Source organism: Mirounga leonina, unplaced genomic scaffold (genome assembly GCF_011800145.1).
Source record: "Mirounga leonina isolate KUSES-001 unplaced genomic scaffold, KU_Mleo_1.0 Mir_82, whole genome shotgun sequence".
Classification (NCBI taxonomy): Eukaryota; Metazoa; Chordata; class Mammalia; order Carnivora; family Phocidae; genus Mirounga; species Mirounga leonina.
The window spans coordinates 56877524-56898723 of NW_023270825.1; the positions used below are offsets into that span (position 1 = coordinate 56877524).

Below are 21200 nucleotides of genomic sequence, written 5' to 3' on the forward strand. Positions count from 1 at the left end.
AGCACTACTCCCATTTATGAGGGCTCCAGCCTCATGACCCTAAGCACCTCCCCAAAGGCCCCAACTGCTAATATCATCACATGGGCATTAAGATTTAACCTAAGAATTTTGGAGGACACAACCATTCATACCATAATACTCTCTTCTATCATATTTTACTATAAGCAGCAAGAAACAGCCAGAAAATACCCCCTGGAAATACCTTTATCATGCAATTCATTGCCATCATGCAAATCATTTCCTATTTTCCACATTACCATAGGTGACAATGTTGCTGAACTTTCTGCTATTACATATCAAGGATCTTTTCACTAACTTCAAATTATATTTTTTCACTTTCCTTTAAGCCTTCACTGACTTCCTCAAGGGCTATCAGGTTTCCACCAACAATCTTTTCAAAACCCTCCCATCTTCCGCCCACTGTCTAGTCCTAGTTTGGTTTCAGCTACTGCTATATTTTTAGGTTTCTGTTACATGGCACCCCACTTCCAAATACCAGAATTATTTCAGTTTCTATAACTGCATAATGAATTACCCCAAAATTTAGGGGTTTAAAAGAATATTATTTATTTTGCTCAAGAATCTGCAATTTGGGCAGGGCTTTCTGCTCCACTCAAAGGAGATATAAACAACAACAAAAAATTATAGACGCTTATAACAGATGTCAGTGTATATATGAGGGGCACAAAGGATTAGTGGTTAATTCCATCTGGGAAATCACAGAAAAAGTAACCCTCAGCCAAAGTTGGGTGCTGACATGAAGAGGAGAAGTAATATCAAACAGGGGATCATATACAAAAAAACTGCAAGTGTATTGATATAAATAAGTCCATTGAGGAAAGAGAACAGAAAGGAAAGAACTAGTAAGAGGTGAGGCTAAAAAGGAAGGCTGGGAACAGACAATGTTTTTATAGGAGTAAGCAAGAGGCCTGGAATCAAATCAGCTCTAATACTACCAGAAGCTACACCATGCGGAGTAGCTGCTACTGGGAACTATTGGGAACTGTGAAGAACTGCAGCTGCTAAAGAAAGGCCCCTAAGTTATAAGAAAGAATGCCAGGAAGTGCTGTCATGGAGAGAGGTTGTCAAAAGATACCACTTTAGTGGTACCTGATAGAAAAGCTACCAGGAAGAAAAGCAAGAAATGTCTTCAGCTGAACAGCCACAAGGTCAGGCTGGAGTTCCCTATGCATTCTGTATCTCTAATTCAAACACCCACCTTTTGCTTAGAGAGAAAGAAGGCTGCTCCCACTATCTACTTAATAGGCAGAGGTAGTAGTGACTATGAGAATTTCAATACAACTTCTCTCCAAAAAGTCAACAGAAACTCAGTGAGGCCTACAGTTATTTATACAGACTGGATTATTCTCTCAGGTTCATGATGAAAAGCATAAACCTGGAAAAGAAGGTGGTATTTCTCTCTCCCTCTGTCTCTCCATGTATGCACATGAATCTCTCTTTAACCTATTAGATTTCTTTTTTTTTAATAGGAACTCTGTGCTATTTTATTTTTTTCATAACCACACATTAATAGCTTACTTCAAAGCCACCAGAAGCCAACAGCATGAACCTTACACTAAATCCTGGCTGTCTAGTACATGTTTCCTCTTAAAAGTGAAGTTTTTATTTGGCAGTGGCACTTTTTGGAATAGAAGTGAGAACAACATTTAAGAAAAGATTATTACTCTATAAAATAAACACTATCTTAGTGAGCCTTCCTTTCCAGACAGATACAAAAACTAACTGCACTCCCTGTGCCTAAAGGAGTCATGATAGCAACAGAAGATCCTGTCAGTTCTTATAGCTCAAGTGGACAAGAATTATACTGGAAACTTCAAATAGAATCACTGGTGCAACAACTGTAGCCACCAAGATAAGGATTTCAAGTAGATATGTATAGAGAATGGAAGCAGGAAAAATTGTCTCACGTTAAACTGACAAACCAGAGCACTACTCCCCATAACCTAAACCTCACTTATACTTAAAAACAAGCTTGTACAAAACTTACATAGAATCTAATCAGATAAAAAAAATTTCTTTTTTTTTTAAGATCTGGATTCAGGCAGCTCTCGCAGAAGTTGCTAGATCTCTATTTTACTGTTTCAATACAGATATGACTCAGTTATTTATCTGTGTTTTTCTGATTTCTGCTCCTGTAACCAACAGCCTTATTGATGTACTTCTGTTACAAAAAAAAAAAAAATCACCCTCAACAAAGTAGAGATAGAGTACATAGCTCAACATCATAAAGGCCATATACGAAAGACCCACAGCTCCACAGCTAACATCACCCTCAACGGGGGCAAACCTGAGAGTTTTTCCTCTATGGTCAGGAACAAGACAGGGATGTCCACTCTCACCATTACTATTTAACATATACTAGAAGTCCTAGCCTCAGCAATCAGATAACAATAAAAGGCATCCGAATCAGCAAGAAGTCAAACTTTCACTATTCACAGATGACATGATACTCTATATAGAAAATCCAGAAGATTCCACCAAAAAATTGATAGAACTGATACACGAATTTAGCAGAGTCACAGGATATAAAATCGATGTACAGAAATCTGTTGCATTTCTATACACCATTAATGAAGCAGCAGAAAATGAAATCAAGGAATCAATCCCATTTACAATTTCACCAAAAAACAGTAAGATACCTAGAAATAAACCTAACTAGAGAGGTAAAAGATTTGTACTCTGAAAACTATAGAACGCTTATGAAAGAAATTGGACACAAAAAAATGGGAAATAATTCCACGTTCATGGACTGAAAGAACAAACATTGTTTTGTTTTGTTTTTAAGATTTTATTTACTTATTTGACAGAGATAGACACAGCGAGAGAAGGAACACAAGCAAGGGGAGTGAGAGAGGGAGAAGCAGGCTTCCTGCTGAGCAGGGAGCCTGATGCAGGACTTGATCCCAGGACCCTGGGACCACAACCTGAGCCGAAGGCAGACACTTAATGACTGAGCCACCCAAGCGCCCCAGAACAAACATTGTTAAAATTTCTAAACTACCCAAAGCAATCAAACCTTTAATGCAATCCCTATCAAAATACCACCAGCATTTTTCTCAGAGCTAGGACAAACAATCCTAAAATTTATATAGAACCACAAAAGACCCTGAATAGCCAAAGCAATCTTGAAAAACAAAACTGGAGGCATCACAATTCCGGACTTCAAGCTCTATTACAAAGCTGTAGTAATCAAGACAGTATGGTACTGGCACAAACACAGACACATAGATCAATGAACAGAAGAGAGAACCGAGAAATGGACCCACAACTATATGGCCAACTCATCTTCCACAAAGCAGGAAAGAATATCCAATGGAAAAAAGACAGTCTCTTCAACAAATGGTTTTGAGAAAAATGGACAGCAACATGCAGAAGAATGAATCTAGACCACTTTCTTACACAATACACAAAAATAAATTCAAAATAGAAGAAAGACCGGATGCCTGGGTGGCTCAGTTGGTTAAGTGTCTGCCTTTGGCTCAGGTCACAATCCCAGGGTCCTGGAATCAAGTCCCACATCAGGCTCCTTGCTCGTGGGGAGACTGCTTCTCTCTGCCTGCCACTCCCCCTGCTTGTGCTCTCTACCTCTGACAAAAAAAATAAAATCTTTTTTTTTTTTTTAAAGATTTTATTTATTTATTTGAGACAGAGAGAATGAGAGAGAGAGAGAGCACATGAGAGGGGGGAGGGTCAGAGAGAGAAGCAGGCTCCCTGCTGAGCAGGGAGCCCGATGCAGGACTCCATCCAGGGACTCCAGGATCATGACCTGAGCCGAAGGCAGTCGCTTAACCAACTGAGCCACCCAGGTGCCCAATAAAATCTTTAAAAAAATGGATGAAAGACCTAAATGTGAGACAGGGAGCCATTAAAATCCTAGAGGAGAACACAGGCAACAACTTCTTTGACTCAGCCAAATCAACTTCTTACTAGAACTAAAAGGCAGCCTATGGAATGGGAGAAAATATTTGCAAGTGCAAATATCTGATAAACGTTAGTATCTAAAATCTATAATGAACTTATCAAACTCAACACCCAGAAAACAAATAATCCAGTTAAGAAATGGGCAGAAGACATCTCCAAAGAAGACATCCAGATGGCTAACAGACACATGAAAAAATGCTCTCAACATCACTCATCATCAGGGAAATAAAAATCAAAACCACAATGAGATACCACCTCACACCTGTTAGAATGGCTAAAATTAACAACACAGGAAACAACAGGTGTTGGCGAGGATACAGAGAAAGGGGAACCCTCTTACACTGTTGGTAGGAATGCAAATGGGTGCAGCCACTCTGGAGAACAGTTTGGAGGTTCCTCTAAAAGTTAAACATAGAATTATCTTAGGACCCAGCAACTGTACTACTAGATATTTACCCAAAGGATACAAAACTATGGATTTGAATGGGCACATGCACCCTGATGTTTATAGCAGCATTAACAACAATAGCCAAATTATGGAAAGAGTCCAAATGTCCATCAACTGATGAACTGATAAAGAAGACGTGCTCTCTCTCTCTATATATATGTGTGTGTGTATGTGTATATACATATATAATGGAATATTACTTAGCCATCCAAAAGAATGAAATCCTGCCATTTGCAACGGTGTGGATGAAGTTAGAGAGTATTATACTAAGCAAAGTAAGTCAGTCAGAAAAAGACAAATACCATATGATTTCATTTCTATGAGGAATTTAGGAACAAAACAGATGAACATAGGGGAAGGGAATTAAAAAAGAGAGGGAAGCAAACCATAAGAGACTCTTAATTACAGGGGCACCTGGGTGGCTCAATCGTTAAGCGCCTGCCTTCAGCTCGGGTCATGATCCCAGGGTCCTGGGATCGAGCCCCGCATCGGGCTCCCTGCTCCGCGGGAAGCCTCCTCCTCCCTCTCGCACTCCCCCTGCTTGTGTTCCCTCTCTCGCTGTGTCTCTGTCAAATAAATAAATAAAATATTCAAAAAAAAAAAAAAAGACTTAATTACAGAGAACAAACCGAGGGTTACTGGAGGGGAGGTGGGAGGGGGGATGGGCTAAATGCATGAGGGCACTTGTTGTGTTGCGCACTGGGTATTACATGTAAGTGATGAATCACTAAATTCTACTCCTAAAACCAATATTACACTATATGTTAACTAACTAGAATTTAAATAAAAATATGAAAAAAAAAAAAGAAAGAAAGAATCTCATGGACCAGCAACTAGGTCAGGGCCCCTATGAGGGCAGTGCCTTCATGGCTGCATCTCGTAGGCTCCTGACCTGGCTACAGCTGCAGTGAGGAACACTGGATCCAACAATCACCAAGCAGCTGTAAATGAGTTGGCAGTTATATGAACTGCACAGAGCCACCATATACCAGGAACTGCCTAGAACTGCTTCCATGGCAGAGACCATAACCATAACAAGTTCTACACAAACAGAGCAGTATCCCTCTTTAGAATTTCCAGGCACTAATATATTCTCTTCTCAGCTCTAAGACCTCAGCCCCAAATCAGAGGGAACAGGAAAGTCCCACTTACCAACTTACTGCATTAGTGTCCTCTGAAATTTACATTAAATTATCTTTTAATTATTTATGTAGTAGTTCTATTTAACAGCCTTTTTAAAATGGAAATCTTTGGATAAAATCTTGTAGACTGCTGGGCAGCACAAATCCTTATATTCTTTTGATGTACGCAGTAGTTTCTTTACCCCAAAATTGTCCCTGGAAAAATCCTAATACACCTAAAAGGACTCACATTCCACTCCAAAATAAATAAGCAAAAAGTTCCCCATTCTATCCAAAAGAAAATAAACGAAGATATTTTTCCTTTGTTCAGCTAAAAACCTTTTGAAGGTCTTCTAGCTGCAACAGAGCTACAATAGTTACCATTTGGACTAGATGATTAGAATCTTGCATAATCTGTTCTCAGGAGTGAACAAATATATTTTGGTTATTGACAAAAGGACAGACAAGCAGAAAAATAAAAGCAATTGTGTTTGGCTAGTGGTCTGGGTAGGAGGAGGTTGGGAGAAAAAGGAGAACATTGCAAACTACAGCATTAGACACCTACTACAAAGCACACTCTCCATCACCCAGCCTAAAGATTCTCAAAAAAAAATCTATTTTCTGCAAAATCTTCCTAAGACACCTCACAGAACTGCAATACCCATTTTGGAGGCAAGTGGTCTAACAATAAAGAAACAAGAAAAGGGAAAATACACAACCCCTAGAAGAAAACATAGGGGAAAAGTTCCTTGATATTGGTTTTGGAAATGATTTTATATCACACCAAAAGTATAAGCAAAAAAAGAAAAATAAGTAAGTGGGACAACTTCAAACTAAAAATTTCTGCACAGCAAAAGAAACAATCAACAAAATAAAAAGGCAACCTACAGAATGCAAGAAAATATCTGCAAACCACATATTGGTAATGGGTTACTATTAAAATATACACACAAGGAACTCATACAATAGCAAAAAATAATCCAATTTAAAAAATGGGCAGAGGACCTTAAGAGAAATTTTTCCAAAGAAGACATAACAAATGGCCAACAGGTATATGAAGAGATGCTCAACATCACTAATCATCAGGGAAATGCAAATCAAAACCACAATGAGATAACTAACACCTCACACCTGTTAGAATGGCTAGTAACAAAAAGACAAAAATTTTGGCAAGGATGTGGAGAAAAGGGAAGACTTGTACACTCTTTGTGATAACGTAAACTGGTGTGGCCACCCTGGAAAACGGTATGGAAGTTCCTCAAAAAATTAAAAACAGAAATATCATACAATCTAGCAACTCCACTTCTGTTTATCTAAAGAAAACAAAAACATTCATTTGAAAAGATATATACACACCTATGTTTACTGTGGCATTGTTTACAACAGTAAAAATATGGAAGCAACCTAAGTGTCCATCAAAAGATGAATGGATAAAGAAGATGGGGTAAACATACATATACAATGGAATATTACTCAACATAAAAAAAAGAATGACATCTTGCCATTTGTGACAACATGGATGGACCTAGAGGGTATTACACTAAGTGAAATAAGTCAGACAGAAAAAGGCAAATACCATATGATTTCACTTATATGTGGAATCTTAAAAAAAGGGGGGGGAGGCAAACAAACAAAACAAAACAGAAACAGACTCATAAATACAGAGAACAAACTGGGGGTTGCTAGATTGGAGGGGTGTAGGGAATTGGCAAATAGGTGAAGGAGATCAAGAGATACAAACTTCCATTTATAAAATAAATCACAGAGATGAAAAGTACAGCATATGGAGTATAGTCAATAATATTTTAATAATGTTGTAGGGTGACAGATGATGACTACACTTATTGTGAGCACTGAGTAACATATATAAATGTCGAATCACTACTGCTTCCTGAAACTAATATTGTATGTCACTTATACATATCCAATTACATATATATATATATATATATATATATGCGCACACAAATGCGCACACACACAACAGAATATTATTCAGCCATGAGAAGGAAATCCTGCCATTTACTACAACATGGATGGATCTTGAGGGCATTATACTAAATGACATAAGTCAGACAGAGAAAGACAAATACTATATAACCTCACTACATATGGTATCTGAAAAAAGGCAAGCTAATAGAAACAGAGCAGAACAGTGGTGGGCAGGTGCCATAAGGGGCTGCAAGGTGGGGGAAATGGGAAGATGCTGGTCAAAGGTACAAACTTCAGTTATAAGATGAATAAGTTCTGTTGATCTAATGTACAGTATGGTGACTATAGTTAAAAATACCATATTATATATCTGAAAACTGCTACAAGAATAGATCTTAAGGGGCACCTGGGTGGCTAAATCGGTTAAGCATCCGCCTTCAACTCAGGTCATGATCCCGGAGACCTGGGACTGACCCCACATCAGGCTCCCTGCTTGGCTGGGCATCTGCTTCTCCTTCTCCCTCTGCTCCTCCCTTCTGCTCATGCGCACACACGTGCTCTCTCAAATAAAATCTTTAAAAAAAAAAGAATATATCTTAAATGTTCTCACCAACAGACACAAAAACAGTGATTATGTGAGGTGATAAAGGTGTTAACTAACCCTATTGTGGTAGTCCTTTCACAATATATATCTGTATCAAATCATCACACCGTACACCTTAACCTTACACAATGTTATATGTCAATTGTACCTCAATAAAGTGGGAAAAAAAGAAAATGATTAACAGAAAAACAGTGTCTATAACACACAAATAATGAGCAATTAAAAATGTCCATTAATTTTACAAATTTATCCACCTATGTAAAATCTATGTTTGCCTTCACTAACTAAACATTAATTTAGAAGAGTATCATTTTTTTATTTTTTTTGAAGATTTTATTTATTTATTTGACAAACACAGAGGGAGAGAGGGCAGTAGCAGCAGAGGGAGAGGGAGAAGCAGTCTCCCCACTAAGCAGGGAGCCTGATGTGGGACTCGATCCCAGGACCGTGGGATCATGACCTGAGCCGAAGGCAGATGCTTAACCAACTGAGCCACCAGTCCTTAAATGAGTTCAAAACCATGCCATATTAGAAACTGTCTCACACACAGGAGTCCATCAAAATCCTAAAGGAGAACACAGGCAGCAACCTCTTTGACCTCAGCCGAAGCAACTTCTTCCTAGAAACATCGCCAAAGGCAAGGGAAGCAAGGGCAAAAATGAACTATTGGGACTTCATCAAGATAAAAAGCTTTTGCAAAGCAAAGGAAACAGTCAACAAAACCAAAAGACAACCGACAGAATGGGAGAAGATATTTGCAAATGACATATCAGATAAAGGGCTAGTATCCAAAATCTATAAAGAACTCATCAAACTCAACACCCAAAGAACAAAGAATCCAATCAAGAAATGGGCAGAAGACATGAACAGACATTTTTCCAAAGAAGACATCCAAATGGCCAACAGACACATGAAAAAGTGCTCAATATCGCTCGGCATCAGGGAAATCCAAATCAAAACCTCAATGAGATACCACCTCACACCAGTCAGAATGGCTAAAATTAACAAGTCAGGAAAAGACAGATGTTGGTGGGATGCGGAGAAAGGGGAACCCTCCTACACTGTTGGTGGGAATGCAAGCTGGTGCAGCCACTCTGGAAAACTGTATGGAGGTTCCTCAAAAAGTTGAAAATAGAGCTACCATATGATCCAGCAATTGCACTACTGGGTATTTACCCCAAAGATACAAAAGTAGGGATCCGAAGGGGTACGTGCACCCCTATGTTTATAGCAGCAATGTCCACAATAGCCAAACTGTGGAAAGAGCCAAGATGTCCATCGACAGATGAATGGATAAAGAAGATGTGGTATATATATACAATGGAATATTATGCAGCCATCAAAAGGAATGAGATCTTGCCATTTGCAACGACGTGGATGGAACTGGAGGGTATTATGTTGAGTGAAATAAGTCAAACAGAGAAAGACATGTATCATATGATCTCACTGATATGAGGAATTCTTAATTGCAGGAAACAAACTGAGTGTTGTTGGAGTGGGGGGGTGGGGTGGGAGGGATGGAGTGACTGGGTGATAGATATTGGGGAGGGTATGTGCTCTGGTAAGCGCTGTGAATTGTGCAAGACTGTTGAATCTCAGATCTGTACCTCTGAAACAAATAATGCAATATATGTTAAGAAAAAAAAAAAGAAGAAGAAGGTAGCGGGAGGGGAAGAATGAAGCGGGGGAAATCGGAGGGGTAGACGAACCATGAGAGACGATGGACTCTGAAAAACAAACAGGGTTCTGGAGGGGAGGGGGGTGGGAGGATGGGTTAGCCTGGTGGTGGGTATTGAGGAGGGCACATTCTGCATGAAGCACTGGGTGTTATGCACAAACCATGAATCATGGAACACTTCATCTAAAACTAATGATGTAATGTATGGGGATTAACATAAGAATAAAAAAAAAAGAAATACAGAATAAACGTTTGACAAAAAAAAAAGAAACTGTCTCACACATTTAAACATTTCTAAGATCTCAACAATAATAGCATTTCCTTGTAGGCTACAGTAAGAATTATGATCTTCACCTTGAGGGTCACAAAAAGTTATTGACACTTTTTAAAGAGAAGAGGATGTGATCAGATTTGCATTATAAAAGGAAGACCCCAGTTGTAGTATGGAGAATTAACTTCTGATATGTGTAGGGGTGGAGGGGGGGTTACAAGGGGTAGATGAATGATGCTATTGTAAAAATTGGTTAAAATATTTTTTTTTTTTTAAAGATTTTATTTATTTATTTGACAGAGAAAGACACAGCGAGAGAGGGAACACAAGCAGGGGGAGTGGGAGAGGGAGAAGTAGACTCCCTGCCGAGCAGGGAGCCCGATGCGGGACTCGATCCAGGGACTCCAGGATCATGACCTGAGCCGAAGGCAGTCGCTTAACCAACTGAGCCACCCAGGCGCCCAAAAATTGGTTAAAATATTATTGCAATGGTACATGAGTAGAATCTTGGATAATAATCTATGTCCAGATTATTATTATGCTAGTGTGGTAGCAGCAGGAAAAAAAAAAAAAAAAAAGGATGAATTGCAGAGTAGTTAGAAAGTAAAACTGACAGGACTTGGCTTTGCATAGCATACAGGGAATGAGGGTGAGGGAGCTCTCAAAGACAGACAGCTGACCTTAAACAAAATGGTTTCAACTGTGCAAGTCCACCTACATGCGGAATTTTTTTACAGCACAGTAAATGTATTTTCTCTTCCTTATGATTTTCTTAATAACATTTTCTTTTCTCTACCTTACTGTATTATAAGAATATAATATATAATACATATAACATACAAAGTAGGTGTTAATTAACTGTTTATGTTACCAGTAAGGCTTCCAGTCAACAGCAGGCTATTAGTAAAGTTTTGGGAGAGTCAAGAGTTATATGCAGATTTTCAACTTTTCAGGGTCAGCACCTCTAACCCCGACATTGTTCAAGGGTCAACTGTATACAGGTTATATAGATACATACATATACACACACACACACACACACATACACACGCACACACACACACAAAGGAACCTGTAAAACTTTATTTTCAAAAGTAAATTTTTAAATATATAATGTAATATATCAATTCCTTAGAAAAGATGGCTGAACATAATTCTCTACCTCTCTTTGAATTAAGACCCTTTGCAATATGACTTCATAGCTCTTCCCATCAAAAGGTACAGTCTATTCCCTTATTCCCTGAATCTAAGCTGGCTTTTTCACTTGTTTTGCCAAGAGTCCAACAGAAGTGACACTGTAAGTTCTAAGCCAGTTTTAAGTCTGTATTTCAGAAGTCCTTGCAATTCTGCTACCTTGCTTAGATCCCTGAAACTGTCATGTGAATAAGTTTAGATTAGCCTGCTGCAGGATGAGAGAGACACAAGGCCCAACTGCCCCCAATGCCTCAGCCAAGAGCTCATCACTCTCATAAACACAGCCATCTAGTTAAACAGCTGAACAGAAATGCATGAGGGAGCCAGGCTGAGACCAAAACCATCCAGTTAATCCCAGCCTAATCTCCTGATCCACAAGATGGTGAGCTAAGTAAATGGTTGCTGTTTTAAGCCACTAAGCTTCGCTAAACCTTAGGAAGTTTCCTACACAACAAAAGACAACCAATAAATCTATCTAAGCTTTTCAGAGATTTATACTGGCCAGCTAGCTAGATTTAGTGATTGACTGAGTGATAAGAACCAGAGTAAAGTCAAAGAGCAATGAAGGAACACTGAGAGCATCCAGGCCCCTGCCTATACATCCTAAACTAAGCTTTCCAGTTGATGTAACTCACCCACAGAGACAGAGCCCTCAGTCAGCCTTCCACTCAGAAAGGAAACCTATCAGAAGTATATCTATTTATTCAATAACAGAGAAAACTCACATCAGCTTCCAGTAATCATCAATGTATTCTTTATTCTTAAAAACAAGTTTGAAGAATTTCCAAACATATAAAGAAAACTGGGAGCAGGGAAGAAAAAAAAAAGAAAGAAAGAAAGAAAAAGAAACTAATTTCAGAGATCATTCTCAAAGATTATTAGTCCCAAAGAATATTCAGGAAGAAGACAATGTAAAAAAATTCTAACTAGTATCTTTACAGAATTTTAGGATAATGTATCTATAAAACATGAACAGGATGCCATAGAAACAAAGAACACTAAAGGAACAGAGTTCTTTGAAAATAAATATGACTGCTGAAAACATTTTTCAAAAGAAGGACTGAAAAATAAAGACAAGGACATTTCCTAGAACATACAGCAAAAAGAGAGAAAAATACAGAAGAACAAATGATACAAGAAATGGAGAATAAATTAAGAGATTCAATATCAGACTAAGAGAAGTTCCAGAGAAAGAAAAGCAAGAAAATATAGAGGAAATAATCAATATGAGACAGGAACCCATCAAAATCCTAGAGGAGAACACAGGCAGCAATCTCTTTGACCTTGGCCACAGCAGCTTCTTACTAGACACATCTCCAGAGGCAAGGAAAACAAAAGCAAAAATGAACTATTGGGACTTCATCAAGATAAAAAGCTTTTGCACAGCAAAGGAAACAATCAACAAAACTAAAAGGCAACCTATGGAATGGGAGAAAATATTGGCAAATTACATATCAGATAAAGGGATAGTATCCAAAAATCTATAAAGAACTTATCAAACTCAACACACAAAAAACAAAAAATCCAGTCAAGAGATGGGCAGAAGACATGAACAGACATTTCTCCAAAGAAGATATACAAATGGCTAACAAATGAAAAAAATAAGATCAATATCTAGACATATTCTTTAGATTTCTGAGCATAAGTTGTATAAGGAAAATATCTTAAAACCTCCCAGAAAGGCAAGAAATAAACTGGCATCAAGCTTCTCAGTAACAGCACGAAATTCTAGAAGGCAATATGGCATGTCTTTAAAGTTCTGAAGGAAAAATGTTTCGAATTTAAAATTCTATATCCACAGGTCCATCAAGTATAAGGATCAAAAAAAAAAAAATTTCAGACACTTAAGAACCATAAAATTTGTTATCAGGCAATGTTCTGAAGATACTGAAAATGTTATTCAGTAAAATGAAGTGAGAAACAAAGAAAACACTGGATCTAAGAAACAGAAGATCTACCCCAGGATCATAGCAAAGAAACAAAAAATCCAGAATGATAACTCTGCAGCCAACCTAGAGAGTAACAGATTCCAAGTGGATCAGAAAGACAAAAGGCTCTAAAAGGACTGTCACCAAGAAGAAAGTAGATTTTGTAACCCAGTATGACAGAGAAGGCAGATAATTTTCAGAATGAAGGTTTCTTATTCTTTTGTTAATCAGAAGAAAAAACAGTTAAGTCCTAACTCTAAAAGGAAAAACAATACATAAGAAAGTCAAGGTTCAATTATAAAGAAAATTAAAATATTACATAATTTTGAGAAATTTACGTAGAAGAAAAAATAATCCATTTACCTTGATCCCAGAAGCATTATCCTCAGGGTGATGACTCTGAACACAAAGAAATACAATCACAATATATACTATTTGGTTCTGTATTATATAATCATAATAAGTTAAACAGTTAAAAGTTGTTTAATGGGGCGCCTGGGTGGCTCAGTTGGTTAAGCGACTGCCTTCGGCTCAGGTCATGATCCTGGAGTCCCTGGATCGAGTCCCGCATCGGGCTCCCTGCTCGGCAGGGAGTCTGCTTCTCCCTCTGACCCTCCCCCCTCTCATGTGCTCTCTCTCATTCTCTCTCAAATAAATAAACTCTTTAAAAAAAAAAAAAGTTGTTTAATGGTTTTAACTTTTAAAATAAATTGAAAGCATGGAAGAGTTAACTACAATTACAGAAAAATTTTAACACTAATAGAAATTACTCATATAGTACTTATTATGTACCAAGTCCTATTTTAAATGTTTTACATATATTAAATTATTTAAGCATCATAATAATCTTGTGAAATAAGTACCATTATTATCCCCATTTTACAGCTGAGGAAAGTGAGGCACAAAGAGATTGAGTAACTTGCCAGTTCATACAGCTAGGATGTTCTATGGCCTGGATTTGAAACCAGGCAGCTTGGCTCTAATGTTTACATTCTTAACCACAATGTTATATTGCCTTCTTTAAACAGAATATAACTATTATCAACTGATAATTTTAAAGTAAATAGATATCTGACAGAAGTTAAAAGGCAGAAAGGAGGTAAAAGAGTTGAAGTAAAGGGTATAAGTGATAATATCCTCACTTTATAAAATGAGAAATAAGAGATACTGTTAATAGCTAATGGAACATGAAATGGAGTTTTAGGTATACTGGAATTGCAAAGATAGAGAAAATAACATCAATAATATATAACTATATAAAATTTGAAGTAGCACAAGAGTAGCGTAAATGAACTAAATCCTCACCTTTAATGGCAGGTCATCAACAGTTATTGCCTTAGATGATGAATCAAGAAACAGTGATGTAAGTATATTATTTTAAATTATAGAGGCATTCATTAGAGGACAAAAATAATTAAAACCTGCTTGCAGCATTTCAGACAGGCTAGTATAGTACAGCATTTAAAAGTATAAGCTTGGGGGTGCCTGGGTGGCTCAGTTGGTTAAGCGACTGCCTTCAGCTCAGGTCATGATCCTGGAGTCCCTGGATTGAGTCCCGCATCGGGCTCCCTGCTCGGCAGGGAGCCTGCTTCTCCCTCTGACCCTCCTCCGTCTTGTGCTCTCTGTCTCTCATTCTCTCTCTCGCAAATAAATAAATAAAATCTTTAAAAAAAAAATAATTAAAAATAAATAAATAAATAAAAGTATAAGCTTGGGACACCTGGCTTCAGCTCAGGTCATGATCCCAGGTTCCTGGGATCAAGTCCCACAATCGGCTCCCTGCTCAGTGGGAAGTCTGCTTCTCCACCTGCCTGCTGCTCCCCCCTGTGCTCACCCGCGCGCTCCCTCTCTCTCTGACAAAATCTTTAAATTTTTTTTAATAAAAATAAATAAATAATAAAAGTATAAACTCTGGGGGTGCCTGGGCAGCTCAGGCGGTTAAGCGTCTGCCCTTGGGATCCCAGGATCCCAGGGTCCTGGGATCAACCCGCATGGGGCTCCCTGCTCTGCGGGCAGTCTGCCTCTCCCTCTCGCTCTGCCCTTGCTCGTGCTCACTCATGTGTGCACGCTCTCTCTCTCTCTCTCAAATATATAGAAAAATAAATAAAATCTTTAAAAAAAAAAGTATAAGCTCTAGATCAAAACTTCCTGGGATCAAAACCCAACTCCTCTACTTAGTATTAATAGCATTACTGAAGGTTACTCACTCTTCTCGATTTCCTTATCTGAAAATGGCTAATTCATTTGGATATTATGGTTAAAAGAGTTAATACTTATAGAGCATTAAAACTGTGACTAGCCAATGTAAGTTAAGTCCTAAATAAAGGTTAGGTAGCAGCTATGAATTAGAAGAAAGAACACAACACATGAATGAACAAGGACGCTCACACAAGTTTAAATTTAGTTCCCGATTACTTAGCCGAATATCCAAAATCTTATCAGTAGTGAGACGGACGCTCAGAGCAGGCATAGATGTAGAATATCTCAGCACTGCTTCCACTGGCCTCTAGAGTCCTGCACTACCAGCAGGAGGGCAAGGTAGGGTCTGGCAATATCGGACAAGCCAAATTGTTATGGTTCTACTTCTCTTTTAAATTCAGGGCTTACATCATCATTTTGGGAAGAACCACCCCTAACAAGCCATATCCTTTAATGGGAAGAAATTACAAACATGTGGGTTCCTGCCGGTTCTTGAGCCAAATCCAGTGCCGATAAGGCCGCAACTTTATTTAAGAGGAGAAAACAGAATCAATATCCAGATGTTCCCAAACATCCTTGCTTCCTCCAAGTCTCTAGTGTTTGGAAAAACTGTTTCTCCACAGATTGCCTCTGAGGAGTAGAACTGGGATTCTGATCTCTGTAGAAAACACTGAAAATCATGGCCCCTGTGATATATCTCATTAGCTCACTAGGAAAAAAGGACACAGATAAAAATATGACGAACTTTACAACACAGACAAGATAAAGGGAATGGAATAAAAGATACAGAATTTTACAAAATAAAACTGAGTAAAGAGAAGTCAAAGCATTCTAAGTAAAAGGAATACAATGAGCAAAAATAGGAAAGCAACAATGCAAAAGGAGAGCTTAGGCAACATAGGTACTCCAGTTTGACTGAAAGAAAAGATTTATATGAAAATACACTGTGAAAGGCCATGGAGAACCTGCAGCCTTTGTGGGTATGCAACAAGCAGAGTTATGAAGGAGTAAGGTATTTCAAAATGTTTAATCTTTCTTTCTACACTTATCTCTCTAGATGACTCAAATGGTCTCATAATCTTAAATATTATCTCTACACTGATGACTTCCAGACCTCCTTCCTGAACTTCAGTCTAGTATACCCACATGAACCTAGACAGTCTTTCTCAGCATGGATGTCAAGCAGGCATCACAAACTTAGCACATGCCAAGCTTAACTCCCGAAAATCCCCTGCCAAACCTGCTCCTCTCGGAGCCACCTACATTCCCAATTAATGGCAATTCCATCCTTTAGCTGCTCAGGCCAAAGACCTTCAAATGATCCTTGACTCTTCTTTTCCTTTTGTACCTCACATCCAATCCATCAGAAAATTATGTTGGCTCTACTTCAAATATTCCCAAACCAGAATACCTCTCACTACTCCCACTGCAATCACTGAGGTCTGGGCCAGCGTTATCTCTGACCGGGATTGATGTCAAAGATCCTAACTGATCTCCCTATCTCCCTTTGCTCCTCAATATGGGTACCACAATGATTCTGTTAACATGTAAGTCAGATCATTTCACTTGTATGTTTCATTAAGAGTAAAACCACACTCCTAATATTGTGACCTACAGTCTGTGTCTTCCCACTCAAATCTCTCTCCCCTTGATTCCTATTACTAATCTTCCACTCTGCTCCTCCCCAGTATTCAAACATGCCAGGCACACCTGTACCTTGAGGTCATTTGCACCTGCTGTTCCCTTTGCCTGGAACACTCCTTCCCCAGATATTCCCTCCCCACTCAATTCAAGTCTCTATTCGAATGCCACCTTTACAGAAGGGCCTTCATGGCCACTTTATCCAAAATGTCAACCTTTCACCCTTGATACTCCCTTCATATTCCATCATTTTTTTTTCTCCTTTGCAGTTATCACCATTTAACACACTATATATTTTGCTTACTTGTCATTCTTCTATCCTTACTAGACCAGGAGTCATACATATCTGTTTGTTTTGTTTGTTGATTACTCTATCCTTAGCACCTAAAAGAGTCCTTGACACATAATAAGCACTCAATAAATATTTGTTAAATGAATGAAAGAACATGACAATACTGTATAAAATACATTACAAGGAAAAGAAGTTATAGTTAGAATACCATATTCTCAAAAACCTTTGTTGACTACCAACCATGATGCAAGTCTTTTGTGGGATACAAAGATGAAAAAGACAATGATGAGAAAGAGACACAATCAACTATAATCTAATAGCTTTTCACAACTTTCATGTGAAACTTACAGAGAAAGTGGTATAGATGGAAGTGGAGGGAATTATGCTAAGTGAAGTAAGTCAAGCAGAGAAAGACAAGTATCATATAATTTCACTCATATGTGGAACATAAGCAATAGCACAGAGGACCATAGAGGAAGGGAGGGAAATCTGAAGGGGGAGAAAACAGAGAGGGAGATGAACCATGAGAGACTATGGGCCCCGGGAAACAAACTGAGGGTTTCGGGGGGGGAGGGGATAACAGGGTGATGGGTACTAAGGAGGGCACATGTTGTGATGAGCACTGGGTGTTATACACAACTAATGAATCACTGAACACTACATCAAAAACTAATGATGTACTATACAGTGGCTAACTGAACATAATTTTAAAAAGATACTATTCATATTAACAATGAAAAAAAACAAAGTGGTATAAAAACTCAAGAGAAAATTCTATTGCTAGGAAACTACTGCATTAATACAGGCATCAGGTGACCAGGCACTATACTAGATAGAGTGCAGTAACAATGGAAAAGAGTCAGAAGTGATAATGATCATAACAATGGACAGAAATAGTAGGATTTGATGACCAGCTGAATAGGGAAAGACATGACCACTAAATGTCAAGCTTAGATAATATAAAGAATAGCGGTGCCATTTAGAAGGAAGGAAGGAAGGAAGGAAGGAAGGAAGGAAGGAAGGAAGGAAGGGAGGAAAGAGAGAGAGAGAGAGAGAGAAAGAAAGAAAGAAAGAAAGAAAGAAAGAAAGAAAAGAAAGAAAAAAGAAAAGAAAAAAGATAAATAAAAGGAGGGATGGGGAGGAAAGGAGGGGGAGAGAAAGGAAAGGAAAGAAAAAGAGAAAAAAGAAAAGAGGTTTAAAGTGGACGGAAAAATGTTAAGTCCAACATTAGACACATTTTGTTTGAGGTAATAGCAGACCATACAAGAGAAAATTTCAGGACACAGTTCTAGATTCAGAGCTGTAACTCAGGGTTAAGAAATACAGACTTAAAAGTTATTTTCCCACAGAGAGATAACTGAACTTTCTGAAAAAGGTAAGATTTCTAAGCAAAAGACTAAAGGCAAAAGCCATGGGAAATAGGCAAACTAACAGACAGGGGGAGGAAGAGGTACAAATGAACATGACAGAGAAAAACTTGAGAGGAAGAAATAAAACCAGGACATCTCACTATATATACATATATATATACATATATATATATACACACACATATATATATATACATATATATATATATATACACACACATATATATGCCACAGCTATAAAAATTTATCCTGGCTTTTAAAAAATAACAAGTTACCATCTATTTTCATATTTAATAATTTTGCAAATATGTTCATTAGGTACTCAAAATCTCAGATGAAATCAAAGCAATATTTCAGTTCAATTTTGTCTTCAGAATTGTCAGACTAGTGCAATGAGACATTTTCCTGGTAGCCTCTGAAACAAAAAAAAAAACAGTTGTACTTTTGCACATGTAATGGAGCGTGGATGTAAGATAAAGAATATGATACAAGACTGTCACCTAGGAAACCACTTAATATCATGGCAAATTGCTCAGCTTTATAATGTAATTCAACCTTGCTCTGTATCTGCCCCAGTTCTATATATAAAAAGTATTCAATATATATTCATTTATACCGACAGCAAACAGGACAAGTAACAAAACAGAGAAATAGGTAAATTTTAAATAATTAGTTGAGGGGAAAGAAGGGAAATGGGAAGCCACTGTTTAATGGGTATAGAGTTTCAGTTTGAAAAAATGAAAAAGTTCTAGAGATGGGTGGTGGTGACAGTTGTACAATGTGACTATACCTACTGCTGCTCAACTATACACTTAAAATGGTAAATTTTATGTTATATATATTTTTCTACAGTTAAAAAAATAACTAGTTCAGCTCATATTTTGTGCTATAAGCTAAATGTTAATTCTCCAGGAGAATATAGTTATATCAATATTTTTTAATCCTATGTCTCTGAATTCATAACTATAATTCAGCAATGAGGAGAAAAAGCTTTGATCCAAGATGAAACTGACAAAGGAAAATAGAGAACAAGATGAAAACAGGTTTTTTTAGCATTTATACTTTTTTTTTAATTTTAATTTTTTTTAAAGATTGTATTTATTTGACAGAGACAGACACAGCGAGAGAGGGAACACAAGCAGGAGGAGTGGGAGATGGAGAAGCAGGCTCCCCGCGGAGCAGGGAGCCCAACGGGGGGGCTTGATCCCAGAACCCTGGGATCATGACCTGAGCCAAAGGCAGACGCTTAATGACTGAGCCACCCTGGCGCCCCTAATTTTTATTTTTTAAGTAAACTCTACGAACTGTGGGGCTCGAACTCAAGACCCCAAGATCAAAAGTCACGTGCTCCACTGAATGTGCCAGCCAGGCACACCAAAAACAGGTTTTTTTAATTCAAAATAATTCTTATGAATTATTCTTCCTTATTTTGCTTAGCTTCATATTAAAGCTTGAATAAATTTGGCAACAACATACCAATAAGCCAACTATCTAAGTTCTTAAAGGCTGAATTAAAAAGAAATGTTTCAAAGAGGCAAAATTTAAAATGTACTCACTACTACTAGTGCCATGAGAAATCAGCAACAGACATATGGGAATGAATGATCTTTAGCATACAATAGCTCGAGCAGTCACCAAATAAACAGGAAATGGTCATGGTATCTAGTATCTGGTCAGCTCCCTGTGTGTGCACTTGATTTTTAACTCTGCCAGGGCTCTTCTCCCTCGCACCTCCTCTGTGGTACAAAACATATCAGCACATCTCCTCCATTTGTAGTCTAAAACCTTGTTATCCCTCGTAGAAATGATGCAATGCTTTACAACCATCCAAATCCTATTCACCCTTCAAGAAGAAATCTCATCTTCTTCATGAAATCTTCTACCAATCCAAAATACACTGATCTCTTCATTGCTAAATTCTCATATCCTTTGTAGTCTAAATTAGTACTTCCTGAACTATCTGTAGTAAGATGCCATTTTTAAAAATTTTCTAATCCATTTTGGACTGACACTTTCAAAAATGAAATTACCAGCAATTTTTTAAACCTGGAAAATAGAAGTAAAATTTTTTATTATAAATTCAATAGACATAAAATTACTGTCAAATTTCTTTTTTTAAAGATTTTATTTATTTAGTAAGATAAGAGTGTGCATACAGACAAGTGCGGGGATGGGCAGAGGGAGGGAGGGGGAGAGAGAGAAAGAATCTAAAGCAGACTCCGTGCTGAGTGCAGAACCAGATGCAGGGCTCAATCCTGGATCCTAAGATCATGACCCGAGCAGAAATCAAGAGTCAGACAACCGACTGAGTCACCCAAGCTCCCACTGTCAAATTTCTATAAATGTTTCTAAAGCTAATTCTCAACTTCCACACTTATATTCCAGCACAGTGATAACAGTTAGTGCACCAGTGGTCTGCAGTCTGCACTTCGAGTAGCACTGATTTAAACAACTCTGGGCTTCAGTCAATGAATCTTTATTATATACTTAGCATAAACTCTTCACTATGCTAAATACTGGAGGGTAATCAAAGAGGTACATACCATAGGCTTTTTCTCTAAAACTGTAATTTCTCCTTTC

General features: G+C 37.9%; 1 long non-coding RNA gene across 4 annotated transcripts in view; it reads right to left on the reverse strand.

The window, feature by feature from the left end:
• LOC118002110 overlaps positions 1–21200 on the reverse strand; it is a 76884-nt gene that overhangs the window by 44692 nt on the left and 10992 nt on the right. Inside the window, exons 2-3 of one of the 4 annotated variants that reach the window (XR_004676944.1) lie at positions 14424–14453; positions 13482–13517 (exon numbers count right to left, since the gene is read on the reverse strand). The exons of 1 other annotated variant lie outside the window; for it this stretch is intronic. This is a non-coding gene — a long non-coding RNA (uncharacterized LOC118002110). Of the gene's footprint in view, positions 1–13481; positions 13603–14423; positions 14454–21200 lie in introns of those variants that run through there. 2 more of the 4 variants (XR_004676943.1, XR_004676942.1) reach the window with 2 other exon arrangements.